Genomic DNA, 25495 nt, shown 5'->3' on the forward strand with positions numbered 1-25495 from the left:
AGCAAACATCCTCATTGGCCACTGCTGTTCCCTTGTACTCTGCAGATATTCCCATTAGTTAAAGAGTCTCCTGGTTTTAGTAGCTGTGTGTGGAAAAGGTCACAGAATCATTCAAATACAGAGGGCAGCCTGCATATTTGGTTTTGCAAAGACTCAAGCAATTATGGAGTACAGATACAAGCTTATCTATACAATGGCCGGATGGGTTTTTTAAAGTTTAAAACAATGTATTTCATTCACGTGGCACGCAATAAATATAACTGATTATAAAGGTGGAACATTCTGTTCTTTTCACATTATATATCAATGTGTTCAATTTCCAAAGTAAATTTCAGTGTAGAATGCACATACCTTGATAGATCCAGAAGTTATGGGAATCAAAAAGGAGACAGCTGAATAAAGGTCACCCTTGTAATTCCTGTAAACAAATTAGGCCAAATTATCCTTCAAACATATGTACAAGCAGGTCCAAAGCAGTCCTTATATGAGGGAAAGGAAGAGACACGTGCGGTGGGGGTGGGAGTGGGCATGGGAGTTGTGAATATTAGGCTTCATTTTGCAATTCACAAAGGATAAAGGGGTCAGTTTCTTAAAAGATCTGCTTGAAACTCCAAACAATTATGTTAACTATGCTGCTAATAAAGAATTTCTTCATTACGAATGAGTAGACCTGGAGGGCTATGGAATTCTCACCTACAAAGACTCTTCCAACTTAATACTATTCAATTTTTGCTCAATATACCGCTCATTTTGAGATGAAATGCCCACAATTTCAAGAAATTTTCACCAATGTAAACAATTTATAATAATTGTAATTTCTTATATTAAAATAGTCCTTTACAATTTACAGAAAACCTTCATATATACATTTCATTTAATTCTCAGGAAAGTGAGGCCCAGAGGGATTAAATGGCTTGCATAAAGTCACATAATGTGGTTAGTGGCAGAGCCAGGACTAGGATCCATGTCTCCTCACTTTGGTTTCCCAAGTCCCACATGACTTCCTTTATTCAAGTTATAAAATGGAGCATATGTCTCCATGTGCCACACTTGGTACTGGGCAATAGGGCAGGAAGTGTACCCTATAATGATCCCCATTAATTTATTCCACCTGACAGATATACTTCTCCCTCTGATTTATATAGGGCCCAATATGAAGTCACATAGATGTTTAACATATGAACTTTAAAAAACCCTTCAGCAGTAATATAAATTGGTACAGTATTTTTGGAGGGGAACTTGTCAATAGGTACCCAAAGCCTTAAAAATATGCGCTCCCGGGCTTCCCTGGTGGAGCCGTGGTTGAGTCTGCCTGCCGATGCAGGGGACACGGGTTCGTGCCCCGGTGCGGGAGGATCCCACATGCCGCGGAGCAGCTGGGCCCGTGAGCCATGGCCGCTGAGCCTGTGCGTCCGGAGCCTGTGCTCCGCGACGGGAGACGCCACAACAGTGAGAGGCCCTCGTACCGCACAAAAAAAAAAAAAAAAAAAAAAAAAATGCACTCCCTTCAATCGACTTACTGCATGTTTATATATTTATAAGGCAATTATCAGAGATGTATACAAAGAAGTATAAGAATTTTTTCATTGATGTTTTTTACATAAATACTGGAAATTACCTAAATGCCCAATCATTGGAGTTTGGTTAAATAAATCAAGGAACAACCATAGGATGTTTTACTATGAAGCCATTAAATATGATGTGAGAACTGTCAGGATGTTAATTGTCATTCCATATCATCTCTACCTATGGCTTAATTTGCTGCTTTTAAACTATACTCTGGAAGAGCGGGGGGAGTGGAGAATTACAATTATTTTTTTACATTTTTGGTTGTTTTTTCACCTCTCTGTGTCTCTGTCTCTCTGTCTCTGTATGTGTGTGTGTATACATATATATTTTATTGAAATAGAAATATGTTAACAATATATTGATAAACAAAAAAGCACATTATTTTCTAATTTTTCTAAAATGAACTTATATCACCCATATATTAAAAAGCTACATGTTTTAAATTCTTCAAAAATCCATTTCAGAAAAGGCAGTGTGGGGACTTCGCCGGTGGTGCAGTGGTTAAGAATCCGCCTGCCAATGCAAGGGACATGGGTTCGAGCCCTAGTCTGGGAAGATCCCATATGCCGCGGGGCAACTTAGCCCATGTGCCACAATTACTGAAGCCCACGCACCTAGAGCCCACCGCAACAAGAAGCCTGCGCACCTCTGTGAAGAGTAGCCCGTTTGCCACAACTAGAGGAAGCCTGCACACAGCGACGAAGACCCAACGCAGTCAAAAATAAATAAATTAATTTAAAAAAAGAAAAGAAAAGGCAGTGTGATGAATTATAAAGCAAAAGAAAAAGGAAAACATTAACATTCCAATATTTTATGACTGGCAATTAACCTGATGGCCCCAACTTATCAATCAAGTAATTCCCAAACCTATTTCTTTAATATTTGAGGCAAAAATCTTAGTAATAAGGGCAAACAATTTAAAATTTCTACACAGTGAATCAAGACAGAAGACAATATCTAAATGCAATTTTTTAAAAATGTAGGTCAATAACATCATTGTCACCTTTGACAAAGATCACCAAGGTGACCTTGCAATGATAATAGAGTATAATATTATTAGTAATGATCTCCATATCCAGTACACTATATATAAATCATTCATAATAGACTAAAGTGGTGCTCTTGATTAGTTGCAATCTAATTGCCCGATGTGCATTTTTCATCACTGTTAATGTTGCTCAGAAAAGACATGGTTCTGCTCAAGTGTTCATGTAGTTCCATAATAGTGCTAAGATAGAATCTTTTAAGGGAAGACATTTCAGAAAGTACTTAGATCTAGACTACAAAAAGTATTTCTGGCTCTTCTGCCACATACACCAGAGCAAGTCTGTAGAAATTGGCTTCATACTCATCAGGCTGATTCTGCAAGGCAGCTAGCAAAATTGCTTTAAAAAACAGACTGCCCTATATGCAGCATTTTGCCTGGGTGAGATCCACAGAGGACTGGGAAGCAAGAGGGCTTTAAAATCATATAGCTCTTCTCTGCTCACTTCTCAATTGCCTTCTGACTGAAGCCTTTAGGAGTCTATCTCCCCCTTTATGATTAGAGAAGGCCAGTTCACACGATCTATGTAAGATACCCCAGGTTACTTTCCATAACTTACCAGTTCCCAACATGTACCACGTCCCTCACCTTTTACCTTTTTGTTTGACTCAAGAATTCATTTCCACAAAAGAAACTGTTGACTGTCTTAATACTGCATGAGGGCTAGCTACCCTTAGAGTAAAAACAAGTTAGAATGTTTGACAGGACCATCATTGAACGCAACCAAATAATGCATACCAGAGGCAAAAACAGCAGGAGCCACAAATGTTAGAAATGCATCTCACAGAACAAGCTCTAGTCCTAAATCTAAATTGGAAAAGCTCATCAAGGGATCATCTAACCCAAACTTTCATTAGTGCCACTACCTCTTGTTTGGGCCCACCTAGAGAATAATATACTACATCCTTCAGTTCTCAGCTTCTTAAAATGAAACTATCATCTGAAACTGGCTATGGAGATAAAATGCATAAACTGGAGGTGAGCAGAAGAAAGGTCTAAAACTCTGGTTCAAAAAATATATACATATATATGAACATGCATATATGTGTGTATAGATAGATATCTTTCTCAGATGCATTTAAAAAGTATAATTCCTACTCATTTAGAAAATGGGACTTTTTAAACTTGTTTTTCAATAATTACTCAGTTATAAACTAATTATAACTATAACACCTATATTAACACTATATTTTCAAAAGACTTTGGGATGCATACAGGTCACACTTTATTTTACTAATGAGTGTATCTTTACATATTGCTACACATGCTTTGACACCCCTAATGCTATTTTTCTAATGGGACGTTTACTCAAAGACCTTGTAGAAAATAATTGTGTTAATAACAGAGACAGTTTCCCCATTACAATGATCAGTGCTCTCAGACAATTAATGCTGCAACACTCTGTATTGTCACTTTCTTCCTCAGGGCCTAGAGAACATCTAGGTTTACATTATTGGCTGCAGCTTCTTTTTTTTCTGGCAATATGGGCATTTCTAATGATGAGACCTGCCAAAACTTGTCAATGCTATTTTTCTTCTTTTCCATTAGAGGTGACTGTGGCTGAATAGCCAAGTAATCTATAGTCTAACTTCACTTAATTGTTTTTACTACATGACATGAAGAAATATAGTGAGTAATCACTTCTGTTTTACATGAAGCAAATTGCTAGTGCTTTCCACAGCAATATGAAGAAGACTTAACTTGCCTAATCTCCCTCGAACATCCTGTTTAAATCCTGACATGATAAACTCAACCTTCCTTGGTTCTCCAGTGAGTGAAGACTAGATTGGATCAGTGGATCTCAATTATTTTCCCTGGCTGTGGACCTCTTCAAAGTAAAGCTGCCACAGAACAGTTGGCCCCAATTACAATTGGTATATTCCTCTCCCTCCAGCACCATCTCTCAAGGAGAATAGGTTTATTCTCCTTGTTTTTTATTACCTAAACCTCACTTGTAAGGTGGCAATATTTATATTTGTGTTTTTGTTTCCTCTTTGTTTTATAAATGTATTTTTTCTGTAGTGAAAGTTATATGGACTTATTACAGAAAACCTGAAAAATACAGAAAGGAAAATATCACCTATTACCCACCTCCTCCAAACAGAGATAATTATTTTTGGCACTTTTGTGCATCTTTTTCCAGTCTTTCTTTTCTTACCTATTGGGTATATATAATTTGGTATCCTGCCTTGATAGTATAACATAAACGTTCTCCTTTTATCATAAAATATTTGTAAACATCATCTGTAACAGCCATAAAATATTACATTGTCTAAACGTACTATAAATCACTTAGCAATTCCCTTGTTGAACATTTAAGTTCCTTCATTTTTTCCACTATTACAAATAATGCTTGGTGAAAATCTTTGCAAATAATGCTTTTTCTGCCTTTCACATTATTTCTTTAGGACAAATTCCCAGAAGTAGAATTATTGGGTCAAATAGTATGAGCATTTTTAATGCTTCTGCTGCAAACTGCCAAATCTATACCAACTAACATTTCATCATGTCCTTATTATTCATTCATTTATTCAACCAATTCTTATTAAACACCTACTGTGTACCAGGCACTGTGCTTGCTAGGTGATATGGATGCAGTAGTGAACAAAACAGACATCAAGTCCATGCCCTCAGGGAGCTAGTATGTTAGTAGATTTCATAAATCTAAATAAACAAACATACAGTGTGATACCAGGTAGTGATGAGTAATATGAGGAAAAACAGAAGTGGATAAAGGCATAGAAAATAAACCACGATAGGACTCTTTACATAAGATGGTCCGGGAAGGCCTCTATGATGAAGGAAAATTTGATCAAAGATTTGAATGAAGTGAGAATTCATTTCAAGCAGAGGAAAGAGCAAGTGCAAAAGCCCTGAGAGACAAAAATGCATGGCATGTTTACGGAACAGAATGGAAGGCAGTTTGGCTAGAATGTTATGAGCAAGGTTTGGTGGGAAAAATGGAATGATATGAGACTGGATAAATAGGGAACAAATCCTGTAGGACTGTGTAGGACATGGTAAAGATTTTTTAACTTATTTTAAAAATTTTATCTTATGTGTGATAAGAAGCCAGCCATCAGATGACAGAGTGGGAAAATCAGAAGATCTTATTTATTTTTTAAAAGGATCACCCTAGCTGCTGTGTGGAAAACTATGTGGAGGCAAAAATGTATGTAAGGGCATCAATTAGAAGGCTATTTCAGTAGTCCAGATTAGCTAGCGGTGATGGTGGTTTAGACTAAAACACTAATGGTGAATGAGAGGAGAGGCAAATGATTCAAAGGATATGGCTTGAAGGTAGAGTCATGTCAGGTGTGAAAAAAAAAGGAATCAAGAAAACTCTAAGGTTTGGGACTTGAGCAATTACACCGAGCATTATCTTACAAAACAAACAAACAAAACAACCCTTGTATTTATTTTTTCTAATTTGCATTTATTCTGATTACTGAAGACTGAGCTTTTTTCACATTTATTAGCCATTTTAATTGCCTCTTATGAATTAGCTTTCCACGCCTTTGCCCAGATGGCACTTACAAAATCCTTTCCTCCCTTAGCTTCTATTTCATTATTTCCTGGTTTGCCTCCTACGTCTCTGACCTTATTCTTGACCTGCTCTCTCTTGAAGTCTCCTCTTATTTCACCAACCTCTTTAGTTCAGTGTGTCTCGAGATTTCATCCTTACTTCTCTTCTCCCTCTACATATACTCCCTAGGTGAACCCACCTTCCTATGATTTCAACTACTACATTGACTGATGACACACAGATCTCTACTTCCAGACCTGATCTTCAGATCTGTAATTTCCATCTGTGACAAATCATCTCTATCTGGATGTCAAGATAGTGCCTCATATTAAATAAATCCAAACCTGACCTCATTATTCCCACCCAAACTGGCTTTTTCTTCTATGTTCCCTGTATTGCTTAATGGCATTACCTAATTTTCCAAGCCAAAAGCCTCAGTGTCTTTCCTCTCTCTCCCTCAGCCTCTAAATGTAATCAATTCCCACGTCCCACTGATGTTACCTTATGAGTGGCTTTCAAATTTTCCCCCTCCTCTCCATCTTTACTGTCACTGCCATGGTTCACACCTTCATAACCGCTCACCGTTGCAACATAGCCCCTTAATGTCTCACTGCTACTACTCTTAATGCACTTTAATCCATCCTTCATACAGGTGCCATCTTTCTAAAACTCAAAGTTGGTGACCTGCCCTCCCCTCACTTTAAAGCCCTTCATCTAATTCAGTAGATTCTGCTACAATGCATTACATTGTGTAATTTTGGATAAACATCATAAAAACCACAATTCTCCAATATAATTCTCCATGCAGGAAAATCCTAACACATCCAGTCATTCAATAAATATGTACTAAGCCCCCTCTGGGTGTCAGACACATGTAAGGAAATAAAATAAGACATTATCCCTAACATCTGTTCCCCAGATCTGGGTAGGAAATAAAATGACACTCTATTTTCCTGGGTTGGTATTCCCCAATTCTAATTTAGCCATGTACCCTTTCACGATCTTTTAGCCCTGTGGACTGTGGGTCTCCATAGTCTCTGACTGAAAAATTCTTAGCTATTCTTTAAGAGCCAATTCAAATGTCTGTCTCCCCCATTAGATGGTAAGTTTTTTTTTATGTCTTTGCAGCACTGGGTAAACAGAGACATTTAAAAAGTTTTGATGAATGAATGAATGAATGATTGAACAGATGAAGTTCTTTCCTCATGAAGATTGTTTTATGATGTATAACCAAAACCCTGTAATACTGAAGTCTTCAGTAAAAAAAGAAGCCAGTCCATGAGACTTGGAGAGTCTTTGTGGAAAACACTTGAGATTTCAAGACCCATTGTCCTAGAGCTCTGGGTAAACATTGATTCTTCTTCTGCCTTTTCAACAGCAAAGCAGTCCCAAGCATTTTGCTAAATGTCTAGGACCAGTGTTCCCTTCTTAGTAAGTCTAGTGCTGTTTTACACATTTTCTTCAACATGTTTTACTCCATGTTTAGCAGAAATATATCATTAAATTTTTCTCTATTCCGTGTTAAATTACCCTTAAAATATTTCCCTTGCACTGAATTCTAATTGTTTGTATTAAAATTACCTCACTTTCACAAGTTGTCCAATGTTTCATCAAGGCAATGGCTCAAATAGGGGAAAAGAACAAAACAAAAAAGAAAATGTAGCACTCTTGTGTTAACACTTCATGTATTTGAAACCAAAAATAATGATGTCACACCTAAGGGTTGACGTTTTATTAGACTAAACATGAAAGATCAATCACAAATGCACTCACAATGAATGGATACATGCACAGAGTAAATCTGTAATAAAGGGTACCAATCCAGAAAATCGGTATGTTATTTTAGCTCCTACCCAAGATAATTGAAAGAATGTATGAGCCAAAAACAATATAAAAATAATATTTCACTTTATACTTATATTCGCTAGTATATACCTAAGGAATTGGTCAGATTTAGAAAAAGAATAAAAAGATTAATCACTCCAAAAACTTTAGTGAATGTCCCAGAGTTTCTTTTCTCATAAATCTATATACTACCTCAACTCTTGGAAACAGCTGAAAGAAAGAAAAAGAAAAAGAAAGGAAGGAAGGGAAGGAGGGAGGAAGAAATGAGAGTGATGTTATTGGTATTTCAAGGTACAAGAGTCTTCTTAAGTCGAAGTAATAGGTATCAAGTGGCCAATCAACTGCACAGCCTTCTCCCTTAGAGGTCACTAGATCTCCTTAGTGAAATTTATAAAAGGAGTTTCTTATTTGACTTGCACAGCAATTCTGTCAATGTTTCCCTACATCGCTTAAAGCTCTAAAGATATGTCACAATCACAAAAATATATTCATTTCAAGCACGCAGTAAGCAAATAGGTGATGTATGTTTCTGTGAACGATGCTTGCAAAATCCACATCAAAAATGTACACATAATTTTTAATAAATATTCCTTTAGTCAAAAAATCCCATCCCCACACACATAAATACAAGTATATTTGGGGGCTAGTTAATGGAGCAGGAGATCACACATCAATATCACTGAAATGCCTGCAATTAAGCAGAGCAGCTTTAAAAAAAGAAAATCATTAATGCTAAAGGGGGGTAATGCACAGATATAAATTCAAAATGTTGATAAGAAACATTTTGTTGATAGCAATTGAGTTAGCTAGGAACACTTTGGGTTTAGAAAGCTTCCAGCCACTGTGTGGTTGTAGTGTATTTATACACCTCTATATTTAAACACAGGTGGTAATTAGCAAGATTGAGACACCTTTAATAAGGCATCATCATAGGTGCAAAGGATGTGTAGTATGAGTTCATTATCAATAACTTTCCTGAATTAATCATCTCTCAGGACATTTAATTTTAAATGTACCTGAAAAAACCTGGATTACTGAGATAGGCCATCTGCAGTATCTTTTTCTAATTTCCCTGAACAACTGAAGAGTTTTCTTAAAATGTCTATATACATCTGGGACACAGGGAAGGCAATATCTAATAAACCAATTGTCCAGCTAATCTGGCACCTTCTCTTTGACAGGTGTCTAAACCAGATAGAGGCATTAGAAGTAATATAAACACTTAGAATCCACCAATTATACAAAACCTTGGAACTGGGAAATTTTCTCCTTGACCTTAGCCTGCGATCATATTTTCCCTGACGTATGCAAACTGATAGCAACGTATTTTTTATTTTGGTTGCTTTAAAAACCCTCATTCAGACAGGCAGTTAAAAACACTAAGCAGTGATTCCAAACATTAAAATGAAACTGGATTTCCTTTGATAAAACCATATAGGGGTTCTACTTAAAGTCACACACATATACATGCACACACACACATATATATATGCAATCAACATTCTGAATATTTACAGTACCTTTCATCTAAATAGGAAAACAATTTAAAAGTAAATATACAGTCATTTCTAAAGGGAAACTGAGGCTGTATCTTCACAATATCATTTGGTTGAACAGTTAAAATTCATTGATCAGATCTTTGGAACTATTCAGATGATTGACTAATTTTTTTTTTCACTGTACATCCAAATGCCAAGCATCTGCTGAAAGGTTAGAGGAAATCGACATGACAAAGAAGATATGACATAGATAGATACTAGGAAATCTACATGTTCAATAATGATGATTGACTGAATTTTTCATGTTTTACTCAGATATTTTGGTATTTTTACTCAGATATAGCTCAAGTAACAAAAATAAACCAGTTATCAAAATATATGCAATTCAATACCCAACAACTGGATACTGATATCAAGAATATTCTCTAACATGTAAAAATGAAAATATTATTTTGCCTAAACTTTTTTTTTTTTGGCCACACAGCACGGCATGCGGGATCTCAATTCCCCGACCACGGATTGAACCTGGGCCCCCTGCAGTGGAAGCACGGAGTCCTAACCGCTGGACTGCCAGGCAATTCCCAATTTTTCCTAAACTGTTAAATCCTACTTCATTCTATCTTTAATAATTCTGTCTGGGACATTTATATTTTGAAATTATAGTCACTTTAAAACAGAAAATTACCTGGTGACATATAAATATAGATATAGATTTAGATCTCCATTCTTTTTTTCCTTACCAAAATCCTTTTTGGGAATCACTCTTTTTAGCCATAATACAGAAATTTGTTTACAGCTATAAATTCAGACAAAAAAAATTAGTTTATCAGAACCAATAGCTGATAATATTGCAAAAGGCTTAACATGGATTGAAATTCAGCTCATATTAGAGTTTGTGATCCCAAAGTTCAATTTTGCAAGTCATAATCAGCCACAAAAATGTTACAACAGAATATGAGAAACATTAAAAGGCAATTTCCTCATTGTTGACTACTTATCAACTGATAACTTAGTCAATTAAAATTAAAACAATCAGTATGCTTTATAGTGATGGGTAAAATGAGTGTTTTACAGATTTCAAATAAATGTATTCAAATCCATTTGGTCTCTGTAATAAAAAAAAAGTGGGGCACAGATATTTTAATAAAATTGTTTTTATACTTGAAAAGGAAAAATAACTAATCTTACCAGAAAATTCAAGCATGATTTATATTTAACTTTACTGTGATCTCTAACTAGGCTTCTTCAAAGTCTACAAAATCATAATTTGACTGAACATATTTTTTCAATGTAATAGCTATTATGAAACTATTTAACAGCTGTGAATGTCCTCATAGAACAAAAAACTCTCTGTAGCATACACATAAATACCAATAGGAATGCACAAATCAAAGCTCTATTTCTGTGATAATTTTTAAAGAACTGCTTGAGTAGGGACAAGGCAGGTTGCATAAAATCTTCAGGAAAATGACAGAGATGGCACTGATTTTTGTTCTGCTTAATCATTTATTGCTCGCAAATTCAATCTCCCAGCCCTTTACAGTTACTCTCAGGGACCAACAGGCTGGCATGAAATTAAATTAACAAGCAGGTTCCCATCCTGAATTAGTGACTCCCAGCTGTCTGTCCCACCTAGTTTCCATGGCAGTAGAAGAATAGGTGAAAAGTGAGGTGCAGGAAACTGTAAGAAGCCAACATATCAAACTCTTTAAGTCGATTTCTTTAAGCTGATGAATCAGTACCGGGGGCGGCGGCGGGGAGGTAGAACTGAAGTTAAAGTGTTTTATTTCCTGGCTTTTTGAAAAGGCCAGTGTGTTTCTGTTTTTGTCACTGCTGAGGGATGCAAGCAACAGCTCCTTACACATTTCATAGAAGACTGTAGATTCAGGATGGCATTTGGCTCATTATGTATTTTATAGTAACCCAAGAATGTTTAAGGGTCTCTACATGTATTTTAAAGCGTTTCATTTTATGTTTTTCTTTCTTTTTTGACATAGATATTAAGATTCATCAGCCTGTTAAATGACTCCAAAACATCCAGAAACTAAGTAAAAAATTCTCTCAACCAACCAGATGTTTGTTTGCATCACCTCAAACAGCTGGATGGTTGACGGAACTTTTCACTCACATATTTGGGTGTCACCTAGATACAGCCATAGAGACCTGTCATAAGTACCCAGGAAAAAAATATTAATCTTGGCACATACCTACCATAAACACAGATATGAAGGCTCTGAGTAAGAGCTTCACAGGGCGTAATTCACTGATATAAAAAGAGATGATTTAACACATTTTCCTGTGTCCACTTTCCAATTATCTTCTCCACTCCACTTAGAGTAGGTGGGAATGGAGAACCCAATATTTCAGAATCATTACATCACATTGAAAACATCATCCAAGAGACAGTGGTTAGTTGGCATATATGCATGTTTCACCATATGCTATTGTTTACCTAAAGTGGAGGCCTGGACAGGAAGTAAAAGTCAGAATTTTTTTTAAGTTGTAAATTATCCAAGATTATACTCCCAGGTGTAGAAATGTGTCCTGAAGTTACATAAGAATTTAACAGGCTTTATTTATCAGACTCTAAATTATTATTTTTAAAACATTAGTGATCCAACATCAATTGTAAAAATATTTACTAGCTCCAATTAAAACTAGTTTGCTTTGATTATATATAGAAATGTTAGCAGTACAATTAGTACAAATATTGTTATAAAACAATTTTCAGTTTAGGCCATTATATTCCAATTTCCTCAGCCCCATTTTTCATGGGTTCCAAATGTAAGCAATTTCATTGGTCTTGCTAAATTGTACCATAGTACAACTAGCAAACTACAAAATCTCTATACATTATATAAATTGTCATAACTGGGTACCACATTTGGAAGAGACACATATGGTTGGACCATCAAGGTTGTTAGGAATAATCCAAAGCTGTGTGAAAGCTTTTATAGCATTCACCTGCTCAAACTAAGCACAATTCTGGCTGGTTCTATTTGATATTTACTTTCCTCAGTTCTAAAAAAAAAAATCGATGGAAAACAGAAAGGAAAAGAAATAATACATTAAGCCAGGATTCAGAATGTTTTACCATTTAGGGGAAGGAAACAGACTAATTTCAATTCAAAATAATGATTTAATCTAATACTCAGAATCTGCAGAAGATTTAAAGCAGTTTTTGTATATGGAAACAGTTCTGAAATCTGATTCCTTTTAATTTTTTATAATCAGCAGCTATATTTCTAGCTATTGATATATGTTGTTGATCATAACTGCTAAATACTATCCCTTACAATATTCTTCATCATTTAATCTGCCTGTAGTTGTGCTAGTAATCCAATTCAAACCACTCTGGTAAAGGATGGGAAGCTTCTTTAAAAAAAAAAAAAAAGCACGCATGGATTACTACTTTTAAGGGTAAATCGACAGGAACTTAAATATATGTAATATTAATAAAATTATCATACATGTCTCATATCTGATGCATGGCACTCTCATGAGATTGCTTCTAAACGTGTGTGTGTGTGAGAGTGCTAGAACAAATATGTGAATATTATAAGAAAATCTGTTTTCGTTAAAATAATTAATCATTGTGTCAAGTATTCAAAGTACTGGTCTTCTTTTGACCTCAGGTCAGTAAGTATGTAAGTAAATAAATAGATAAATAAATCACTTGTTTGGGAAACCTTAGAAAATTTATTAACCATAATCTATACCAAGTACTTGATAACTATACTGAAAACTGAAACTGATGGACTTTCCAGAAAAGCAAGCTTCAAGTAAAATTTACATGGATTCTAATTGCTATCTCTAACATAAAATGGAAAAAATCTTTGTTAATACTGAACCTTCTTACCATTTCCAAGTTTTTAAGGCTGTCATGGAAAATAAATTTCCACTAAGCCTTCTGTTTTCAGAGGCAACATATCAAAAGAATATTTTGCAGTCTGACAATTTAAAGTCATATTGTACAGAATAAACTTGAATGTTGGACAGTTCTGCTTCAGCAAGAATCTTTGTATTAAAAGCATCAGAAAGGTGCAATGACTATAAGGGAAACTATGATCATGTCAGCATTATTTACACATATGATAGCTGAAATGAAACACCGAGACCTTTAGAGTACTCAGATTTCTAATTAGGCCTTTGAAAGAGATGGTAGTTAACATACAATCTGATTTTACTTTTTAACACATCTATTTGTTTGAATATTTGGAATCTCACTTAATCTTACAGCACAATGATTCCACAAAGCATTCTTTCCTTCAGCTCCATTGTATATTTTGTCAAATGACATGATGGTTCTTAATTCATAATGGGGACTTAGAACTAATGGTAAATACTAATTCATGTGTTCAAAAAATACTCGTTTTCTACTATGTGTCTGGCATGGTTCTAGGGACTAGACTCTATTGGTTTTATTATATAAATGTTAACATTTGTTCGTTGAGTTGTTTTCCCAGAAACACCTGTTTTTCAAAAACATTCTGGGGGACAATCTGAAAACTTTTAAATAACATTTAGAGCATGGCTTCATTTTAGAAATTACCCAAACCACCTTAAAATGCATCTTGTGACTTTCTTTTATTATCATTAAAAGGTTCCAACATGACTTTGGCATACTTGCAAGCTTTTAACTACCTTTTAAAAAAACTTTGCAAAGGTAAATTATTTAACGCATCACACACACAAAAAGTCTTATGAACTTGGACAAAAATGGCAAAACTAGGATTCTGTTCTTCCAGTTAACTACTTAAAGGGTCATACTATGCCTTATGAAAATTCATTTTTCCCCACGTTGAAAATATTAAGAGCAAGGGTGAGGGGGCGGTGAGCAAGCAAGCAAATGCTGGGTAACCATGGAGCAGAATGTAAAGCTGTGGATCTCATCATCATCATCATCATCATAATAATAAGCCCTTTCTTCTTAGACTGTCATCTTTCTTGGCAGCACTGGAGTACCCTATGCTCCAAATCGGAAGTCTTCGGACTAAGAAGATGGACAAGGATATTTCAGCCAAAAGATAATAATAGAGCAGACATTTGCAATGTTTTCCCCAAACAGGTTAAGAGTAGCGATTGATTCTCACAGTACAGTGTACCTGGTTTGTTAATTATAATCATAGAACAACAATCTAAAATTCAAGGAAGCTGTCTGTGACCCTCACCACGAACGCGATCAATTAAGTGCTAATCTAACAGTACCTAACAGGATCCACTGGAGTGTTTCGTTTCCTTTTGGTTTCTAAACCCGAGGGGCTACTAATTTCCCTTCTATGGCACTAGGAACTTCTCTTTGTATTTCTTCGGGCCACCTCAAATACTCCTCAGGATTAACAACCCAGGGGGGGAAAAAAAAAAACGGGAAAGTTCAAGACGTCTCCTGACCAATTGCTTCATTTTGAAGACCTACCCATATTATCATATCGCCCGTAACAGTGATGCAGATCCGCTAAACCCAAAGCTGCCGACGGCAAGCAGGAGCTGCAAACCAGCCCCCGCCCCCGCCCCTACTCTCCCGGTGGCGAAATTGATGTCGAGAAGACTTGTACTAGTGGAGTGAGATCGTCTGTCTCCGCAATTGTAAACAACCGGCTGCACTGGGTTTGCTGAAATCTTTAAATACACTCCTGACTGCAAACACATCCACTCACCAAGTCGCGCTAACAGTCTCCCCTTCTCCACCTCTAGGAAAAGCATCCTAAAACTGAACTGGCAATTCGCCCGTTGTGGAGTGGAAGAAAGTGAGGTTACATTTCCTCAGGCATGCCCAGTGGGTACTTGGCAGTCCGCAGAGATGCTGGCCGCTGCTAGATTGCCGGTACCACGTCTCAGGATGAAATGCGAAAACACACAAACCCGCACAGCTTAAGCGCGTGGTTAAAGCCAACACCGACGGCTCCCAGAGCACCTACTGCTGCGTAATGACTGTCTCTTATGACAGAGATTGGGGTGTAGGAAGGACGCATTGGGTAGGGCCCCAGACGGCGTAGGTTAGAAGGAGGTCCTGCAGTTCCCCCCGGAACATGGGCTCCCCGAGTGAGGTTCAAAGAGAAATTCAAAAGCAAACTGGTACTAAAGTGCCTCCTAGCCCCTGAGCATCTTCTCTCAGAGAGACGGCAGGAGCGGGACCCGAGTGGCCGAGCCCCTGGCGGACGCTCCTGGTGGGAAGGATGCTGGAGAAGAGGCGCCCCCTTGTCTCTTCTCGGACCGAGCCCACCCCCCACTTCCCAGCGTCCAGGTCCACTTGTTAGAGCGCCAGGGCTCTGAGCGAGAGCTGAGGAGAGGGCCCCCCTTTCAGAACTGGAGGAGTTGGTTGGCAAAAGTGTCGCCTGAGAAGGCTAATGAGCCCTCGAAGGGCAGCGCCCCCAGGGCCCGCTGAAAGCTTGAACTGAGAACAAGGCCGACCTCCCATCTCCCCCGGGTGGTCCAGAGCCCCGGGCCGGGCGAAGAGCAAAAGAAGGAGCCGAGGTTATGCCACCTCAGGCAGGACTCCCAGAGCGGACGCTGCCCGCCACTCACGGCCGGGAACCGCCATCCGCCGCCTGCAGCCTTGGGGCGAAGTTCGCCGGGAGTCCTTGGGGTGGGAAGTGGGGGGTTGGGGGCCGCGAGCCAGAGGGAAGGAGGTGGGAGCCGGCAGCAACGCACCTACCTAGTCCAGGCGTAAGTTTCGATGGCGTCCCCAGGTGCGGTCCCCCGCCCCCTCACCAGGTGCTCAGCCCCGCCGGGCGCTGCCCGTGCCCGGGACCTCAGGCGTCTCAGCCGGTTCCTGCGGGAAACGACTGTAAATCCACATTACTGTTCGAGCTGCCGCTCGGGCCCCCGCATCGCTCTCCTCCGGTTTGCGGCGGCGGTGCTCTCAGCCGGCAGCCGCCGGGGGCAGGGACCGAACCTGGCTACTACCGCGCCAGCGGACGATCGCTGCCAGGAGGGTGCTTGCGCCCGGGGTCGTACGTGGGTGCGAGAGTGTGTATACGCGTTTATGTCCGTGAAAGAGAGAGTGTGCGTGTGTGTGCGAGCAGAAGGGGTGAGCCCAGCCCCCGGGGCACTCGGAGGTGAACTCCGGGCTAAGCCGGAGCCCGCCGCGCTCCCGGGTGCGGGCCCTCTGCACGGCTGATGGCTGTGCTGATGTTGCCGTGGCCGCCGCCGCCGCGCTCTAAGGCTGGTCGCGGTGGTGCAAAAAATGTTTCTCTTCTACTCGAGACCAAAAAACCTGCCCTGTCTACTGAGCATGCCCGGTTTGACAGCTCCACAGCCAAGGTTTTTTTTTTTTTTTTTTTTTTTTTTCCTTTTCCACTAAGACTCCAGGTTTTAGCCGCAGCTGAGATGGGGGGGCGGGGGGGGGGAGCTCCGGAGGAGGAGGGCTTAGGGACCAGGTAGCGGGCAAAGGAAGGGAAATCGAGATGAGAAAGATCAGGGTGTTAGAGGGTGGAGAGAGGGAAGAAGAAAGCTGGGGGTGGGAGCAGAGGAAGGAAATAAGGATCAACAAAATTTAGATTTCGTACCACAATGAGTTCCCGGCCAGGGTACTCTCATGACCAGTTTCTATTTTTTCCGGAGGGTTAGGTGGGGTGGGGGTGGTTCGGAGGAGTGTTTGTCATCCCCAAAGCAACCTGGAACAGTGTTTTATAGTCATGACATACACAAACGCGCGCGCTGTTGCACACACACACACACACACACACACAGGAGCGCGAACGCTACAGCGATGTGTAAAGCCTGAGGACTGACTTAGAAAGAATGCAAAGTCTCTTGCCAGTATAACTTTGGCAAAAAAAAAAAAAAAGAAAGAAAGAAAGAAAGCGAGCGAGCGAGAGACCGAGAGAGAGACAGGGAGAGAGAAAATTGTTTGGATTCCTCCTTTCCCCCTCTTCCCCGCCTTCCAGAAAAGCCAAGCCCGTGAGTGCGGTGCGTAAGAGACCCGCAAGCTTTCTAGCGTGCGTGCGTGTGAGAGCACCGCCGACTGCCTCCCGCTGACAGTGTGACCCCAGCGCGCCAAGGCCGGCCGGCCACATGCAGCAGCCTCCTGGCGGCGCGTCGGGTCAGCGCTGACAATCTCCCCCTGGAGAGGGGCCCTGCGCTCCAGCTTCGACCCAGCCTGGCCGCCAAGGTCCCTGGGCTCCCCAACCCGCTCCACCGCTCACCCAGCCAGGCACGAGGGCAAGTACCCGGACGAACCCAGCGCGCTGCCCCAAGCCCTGGATCCCTCCCTTCCCGAGTGTCTTCAGCTTCCTCGAAAAAGCGGAAAAGCGGAATCTGCATGCCCAGAAACTCGCTTTGGGAGCCTAAGGAGTCCTACTGGGCATGCTCAGGACTTGGGGCGCCTCGCGTGGAGGAACTCTCCAGCCGCCAACATCTGCACGGCTGGGCCAGATGTGAGTCTGAGGTGGGAGAAGTTGGTCCGGGATTGGGGTTTGGCTCCGGTTCCGTGAAGGGCGGCGGCGACGCCCACAGTCGCCTTCTCCTTCCTGGCTTCCCAGCTAGAGGAAGACCGTGGGAGATACCAAGTGCCGAGCCAGGGGAGAGGCACCAACAGGAGTCTAGCGTACTCCCAGACCCCCTTCCCCCCAGCGCCACCCCTGCCGTAGGCAGGTAGGGGGCGCGCAAAGCAGCAAAGAGAGCCTCGTGTGTGTTTGCAGGGACTGCTAGCCTCTAGGTAAAGAAAAGAGAGCGCGAAGAGTTGAATCTTTAGGAGACAGACGTTACTGATGGTTTTCTTGAGTGAAGAAAGAAGGGCATGTGTGAATGTGTATGTGTGCACGCATGTTTGTAATTTTTCTCCTCAAGAGCAGGGACAGGAAAGCGAGAAGCTACTAATGAGTTGAGAGCCCGCTAGGGGTTGCGATGAGGCACACTTGGAGCCTTGGCTGGCGCTAATTACCGGGAAGAGTTGCTCGCGGCGCGGTGGGCGCGCACCAAAGCTTCCAGCTGTTCTTCTCCCTGGGTGGTGGCAGCTGCGTGAGAACGGCTTCCGGGCTGGATGGTCTCTGCGCTCCCTAGCAGGGGGACCGGATTCAGTTTCCTAAAAAGAGAGAGTATAGGGTGACGCCAGGGATAGATCTCGGAACCGTGTGTTCCCATCTTCCTGGTTTTTGATACAGGTATTTGCAAAGAGGGAGCATTGTAAGCCCAGCACACTAACGAGGGGAGGAAATATAGCGAGCTGAACACTCTCAGGGTAAGAATCGGGGAAGAAAGAGCATGTTTATTCCCATCGTCCCTTTTTAAACACTGCCTTCAGCTTCGGGCAGGAATCGTTTGGATCCCAGCCGCTCACCATCACCCCTCCCACGCCCACCCCATCGCTCTGCCGACAAAGAAACAAAAGATGACAACTCGACTCTGTAGGGGGATAGCAACTGCTTCCAGAACCATCTCTCTGTTGGGCGGTTGAAAAAGCAGCGGGGAAGGGATGGCTATAAAACCTGTGTCTAGCCACCAATATGTAAACGAACCTTCCTAAAACCCCCTACTCTCCTCCCAAACAAAACGAAAACATATATTTAGGAGCTATAGGAGATATGTTTACATATATCTCCTAAATAAAATAAAGATTTCCCATTAAGAACTACATGAACTGTGGAGGGAAAAGACTCAGGATACCTCCCCAATTCCCATCTAAGAGTTCTGGAAGGAGGAAAAAGAAACATCTGGCCAGTTAGTTCTCCAGTGACTGGAAACACTCTGAGTCTAAGGAAACTCTGTCACCAATGATTAAAGAAAGAGCTCCTCATTAATGAAAAGGGAATTTTGGCAGAATGAGACTTGGACAAATCATAACAGCCATGGAAATGGAATATACGATTTAAAACCATGATCATCATCACGCTCACACTCGCTGCCTCTTTGTTACTCTTTTCGAAGACATAGGGAGGAAGGGACAGTTGATCCCCAGGGATTTCATGAAAGGAAACTCAGCTTGTTTCTCTCCTGGCGATTCGGCAGTCTGTTTAATCATTTTTAAAAAACTCTCTCCTCTACCGGCTCCTCCTTATGTTTTCTCTCACGTTCTTCCCTCTCATTTTCCTTATCCATCTTCCACAGCTCCCTGGAGTCCTTAATTCATTTGGTCTGCGCCTGTCTCCCTTTAGTCCCTTCAAAAACATTGTTTCCCTTTCTAATTCCAAAGTACAGAGGGCTCTGTGACTTTTCTCCATTTCCAAAGAACTGATTTACTGCTTCTAGAGGTCCATAGCCTGAAACTGTAGGTGGATTTCCTAAAGCGTTTATTCAACTTTAGAGATTCCCTAGACACATTTAAGCAACAGGAAATTGCAGAATTTTTAAGTCGTTTTGCTCATGGGACCAAGAATTTCTATTTCAAATGTGGATATCAGGAAGAAGCCACACTAAATTGCTAGTTTCAGAATGGCCAATGTGAAGGAAAATATAACCAATTGTAATGGAGCATGCAGTCTGTGTAAGACAGTTACCCAGTTGCCTGGGTTATATTATTCAAATAATGTGCTAGGAATTGTTAAAGAGATTTGCCTTTTCGTTAACAAAGACCACACACACGCATGCATACCCACCCTTATACATATTCCCAGAACTAATGTAATTACATAATTCAATTCAGCAAATGCTTATGGAGCATCTACTATGTGCCAGGAACTGTGCCAGCACTGAGAATAGGTAAAGAAATTACAGAAGGTAAGATATGTTCAAAGATTTTTGAACAATTCACTAATCAACAAGTCATGTACCTAGAACAATTACCATGTACCTATGTTACCATGTACCTAGAACAATTCAGTCCTAGAGAATAGTATTTAGATTTGATTTTTTAAAGTATTTGTTTAATCCATAGGTTGCATTCTCTGCAAAGAATGGAAAATGGAAAATATCACTTATTTCAATCTTGTTTCTAAGTACCCTCATAAGTAAAAGTGTAAGTACAATAATATTAAAAGACTGAAGTCAATAACAATTACATAAAGAAAATCAATGTGAACCATCTGAAATGGAGGAGTTTTGTTTGGTTGCTTGTCTAATGCGAAGATGATTTCAAAGGCACACCTTCAATACATACTTCTTGTGCTGAACCATTATTTTCTATTGCAATTGATAACAGTGTCGTCTAGAGATTAACTACCAGAGATTATGAATGGTGCTGGCACCTCAACTTTTGGCTACAATGATTGGAAGCAGGAAAGGTAGCTTAATGATTTTCTACCCAAACAGTTTTCATAAACAGAGTTGTAAAATTGCAGTCACCAGTTTGCTGCTAGAGAGTGCCCATTTCCAGTTAGCTATGGGCCCCTCTGGGGGAAGCAGCCACACTGAAGGAAGTTCACTTGAGCCTGGATGTGAACAGGTTGTGGCCATGATTCTGCATCCATAGGTTCGGAGCAGACAGGCACATTTTTTCACTCTCAAGCCTCAGGAGAACCACAGACAAACCAATTCAAGTCTTCTCTTTACCTATCCCTACTTAGTACCCAAATGGATCCTCCGGATCCACTTCTCTGGCTAGAGTTCCAAGGAGAAGCGAAATACTTTTTTTTTTAACTTTGGGCTTTAGCAAGTCACTTTGTATTCCATATAGCAAGTCCTGTTCATGGAAGTGTACATTCATACAGAATATCCCTTACTGGAAGGGCTCCATCAATGCTTCTGCACCTTACTCTCTGCACCTTACTCTCAAAATAAAATGTAGCCCTAATACAGATTAATCATAACCTTCAGAAACCAAGGTTTCTCAATAGGGTGTAGTGGCAATTCATCTGTATTATTGATATAATGGATTCAAATAATTGCCTAAATTTAAAATTATAGACAGTTAAAAGAATGGCACCTTGGTCTTTAATTTATATGAAATTCACTTATATTTGATATGCATACACATAAAAATATGGCAATAACAATAATTTGTACCCTCATAAAGATGACATAGTACCTTCCCTTGCAGATCTGAAAGCTGGCCTTATGCTAGTGTTTGCCTTTTTATCGTAAATATTTTTAAGAATATTACTTTTTGGCACACTTTAACTATCACAGTTGTTGAAAAGGGGAAATACTGATTTCAAAATGTACCATGATTTCTGTTTGAGAGATGAAATTACACTCCAGAAAAAGAATTTGAAAAGAGTATAGAACAATTAGGATTGTTCTGTTGGCATTTAAATGCACTTGAACTTCTCTCTAACTTTTGACCTCATCGTCATAACCTTTTAAGTGAATTGTTATCATGATTGACGTACAGGTAACTATTAATTTGTATTGAAATAACTAAAGCATTTAGTGCTTCTAAAATGCATGCTTAATCATGGCCATAAGAAGACTTTTATAGCCACATACATTAACAATTGCTATTAGATGCTAACAATTATTAGGATAGTCTATCATAAACAGATTTTAAACACATTTTATAAGAAAATTGGGAACTAAGATGCTATCATTTTCCATGCAACACAATAAACACGAAAAATTTCTTCTCAGATTAAGGAAACAGGATCTCCACACGTATCTTCATTCTCTCATTCATACTTTCATTAGGCAAAGATTTATAGAATACCTACTATGTACCTACTCAGTGCTAAGTACTGGGAAAAGAGTGATAAAGAAAACATATCTGTTCCTGCCTTTGTGGAGATTACAGTCCACCGGCAGGAGATGGACAAAACCAATCCCACGATGAGGGCTCTGAAAGAAAGGAACACAGTATTGGCTAGAGAACGGAAGAGTCTCCATTTAGATTGAGGTAGGCGTCCCTGAGGCAGCAGCTACTAATCTGAGGCATGAAAGAGTAGTAGTTAGCATTCCAGGCACCGAGTAAAGAAACTATGGTATTCGACATGAGAAATATGCAATGTCAAGGTACACAAGGACAGCCTGTGCATCTGGAGTGTAGTGCACATAAGTAGTGTCCTGGGGGTTGCGGGTGGCGGAGAGTGACATAAGATGAGGAAGGAGAGGCAGGAAGAAGCCAAATCATACAAGGGTTTAGGGGCCTTGATAAGGATTTTGGATTTTGCCCTAAGGACAATGGGAGGATGTGTTATGATCTGATTTACAGTTCAATGGCTCTTTACCTGCTCAAATTCTGATACTTGCCAACTCTCAAATAGTAACCCCTTTTCTATCCTTATTCCTCCTGACCTCTCTCTGGTCCAGAGACTCCTGGGAGTTCCTTAGAGACTTAAGGTGTCTGTGTAGTCAACGTTATTTTCACAATAATACCAAGATAATATTTGCCTTTCACTCACATTCTCTTACAAATGTACATCAATTAATTGAATACAAAAACAAATATGAGAATTTAGCTGTTCTATTAAGCCAGGTATTAAAGATAACAATATAACTTCTCAATAATTGGGAAAATATAGTACTTTTTCATGAAACTCTTATTTATTTTAACATGTATTAAGTTTATTACTGTTATATTAAGTACATCAGTACATAAATATTTAATTTCTTTCTGCTTTAACTTCTGATAAATAAATATCAATAGAGATAACCCACAAAGACAACAGCACTTTGGGGTCTTCAAAAAATTTTTAGAGTATAAAGCGGTCCAGAGACCAGTGCCAACCACTGATCTTCTTCTTTTCTTAAAACTGCTTTTGGTTTCCCTCCTATCAGTATCTTTTTCTGTTCCTAAAGGCTCAGTCTTAGATTTACAATAAGAAATTGACTTTTACATTGCAATCCAGAATGATTACTTACAACTACTCTATGATGCATTTTGAAATGATCTATTCTATTCCAACCAAATCAATTGCTTTCTTAACCCAGTAAAAAGTTTGGGTGATCTCACCCCATTTCCAGGTTGCAATAATTACTTCTAGTTTGATAACTTTGAGACCATATTCCCTGTCCCAGCATTCCTCCCAGGTGCCACCTCTAACAGCTGGCTAGACATTTCCTCCTTAATATTTCACAATTACCTCAAACTCAACTTGTTTAAAACTGAACTGATCCCCCAAATATTTTAAAATAGGAAATATGGGAGATTACAAAAGCATGTAATCTGAGATTTATATGAATTGACTAAAAATAAATTATTTACAAATAGATGCATGGAGAAGGGACTAGGAAAAGGAAATCACAGTATTAATAGTGATTCATGGGATTGTTAGTAATTTTAATTTTCCTTTTTCTATATTTAATTTTCCATAATAAATATGTACTAATTCATAATCAGAAAGTTACAATTAAAAAATTAAAACAGAACTAATCTTCCTTACATATCCTATACGTCTTCATGCCTTTCATTTAAAGGTATGATTTTATTTATCTCAAAATTTGCTTTAAACACATTTTTTCAGTCATGATCATTTTAATAATGCAGACTCCTCCAAGACCACTTTATTTTATTACCAAAGGAATTCCAATTGCAGGATGGGTATAGGTAGGAGTCACATACCACCACAAAGCAGGTTCATCAATTTTCTAGGACACCTAATACATTGGTTGAAGCTCTAGATGCTATAGGCTACTGCGTTCTCTCTTTTTTTTTTAACATCTTTATTGGAGTATAATTGCTTAGTTCTTAGTCCATGTCGTGGGAATGTCTAAGAGGTAATATTGTGATTGAAAGAGATTCTATGTATCTAATAAATTAGGCTTTTTGGATATGGTGTCAATTATCTACTGCTGCATAACAAATTACCCCAAAACTTCATAGCTTAAAACAACATTTTACCATTTCTCACGATTTTGTGGGTGAGATGGGAATTTTTTCCTGCCAGTCTTGTCTGGGCTCACTCAAGTAGCTGCATTCAGTTGGCAGGTCACATGGCCTTATGTGTCTGGTGACTTAGCTGGGTTGGCACGAACAACTGAGGTGTCAACCTCTCTCCGTGTGGTGTCTCCATGAGATGCCATATCCTCTGTATCAGTTAACTATTGTTGCATAACAAATGACCCTAAAACTTAGTGGCTTAAAACGACAGCAATTTATCATTTCTCATGATTCTGTAGGTAACTACACGTTTGCTCTGCTGATTTTTCCTTGACACATTCATGTGGTTTCATTCAGCAGGAGGGTTGGCTGGGCTCAAAGGTACAAGGTGGCAATAGGTACTGGGTGCTGTCTGCATGCCTTAGTTGTCAGTTCTTCTCCACATGGTCTCTTTTTCTAGAGTTGGCTACACCAGCTGCCTCAAATGCTGGTGCCAGGGCAGCGTCCCAGGATGGCAAATGTAGAAGCTACAAGGCCTGGAAAGGCCTAGGCTCTAGAACACACACAGTGTTGCTTCTGCTGGGTTCTATTATTCAAAGAAAATCACAGGACTGGAGAAATAGACTGTTCATCTCTTGATATGAGGAGCTGCAAAATAATGTGGCCATGCTTTTCTTTGTACCATAGGCACAATTTCAGACATGAATTATTATAAATTCGATGTTCTACTGGATTCTGATGTAGTTAAAATTCCAGTGCAGGTGATATAATTTTTTCCTTTTTTCCCTTTTTTATTTAGAAGCATTTCTGTCCCATTCTCATTTTTTTCCTTTTTTGTTAATAAGAAATCCATGAATGCATTCTTGTTGCAAAATGTTTAAGGCATACAATAATAGCAGACTCTTATACAGTAAGCTCATACTATGACCAGGCTTCATTTTAAGTGCTTTATATAACATTGCCTCCATTAAACCTCACAAGTCTTTGAGGTAAGCAATAATATCACCACCATCGTGTAGACAAAGAAGCTGAGGCACAGAGAGCTTAACTTAGAGGTCTAACTTGCCAAGGTCACATAGCTAGTAAGTAGCAGGCCACTAAATTCTGTGACCACAGAGCCTATGTACTTAACTACTCTGCTATAACTCTCCTTAATCTTGCCGCTACTTTCACCCTGTTGACAATTTGATATGCATTTCTTTAGTACTAGTTCTACACATTTATGTATATGAATATGTTCAGATGCATTTTCCTTACCTAAATTGGATCACATTATATGCTGGATTCTGAAACTTGCCTTTTCTACTTAAAAATCAGTCAAGGTGATATATCAGTATCTACAGATCTATCTCCTTTTTTAAACAGCTGCATAGTATTCCATT

The sequence above is a fragment of the Stenella coeruleoalba genome (genome assembly GCF_951394435.1).
Source record: "Stenella coeruleoalba genome assembly, chromosome: X".
In the NCBI taxonomy this organism is placed as follows: Eukaryota; Metazoa; Chordata; class Mammalia; order Artiodactyla; family Delphinidae; genus Stenella; species Stenella coeruleoalba.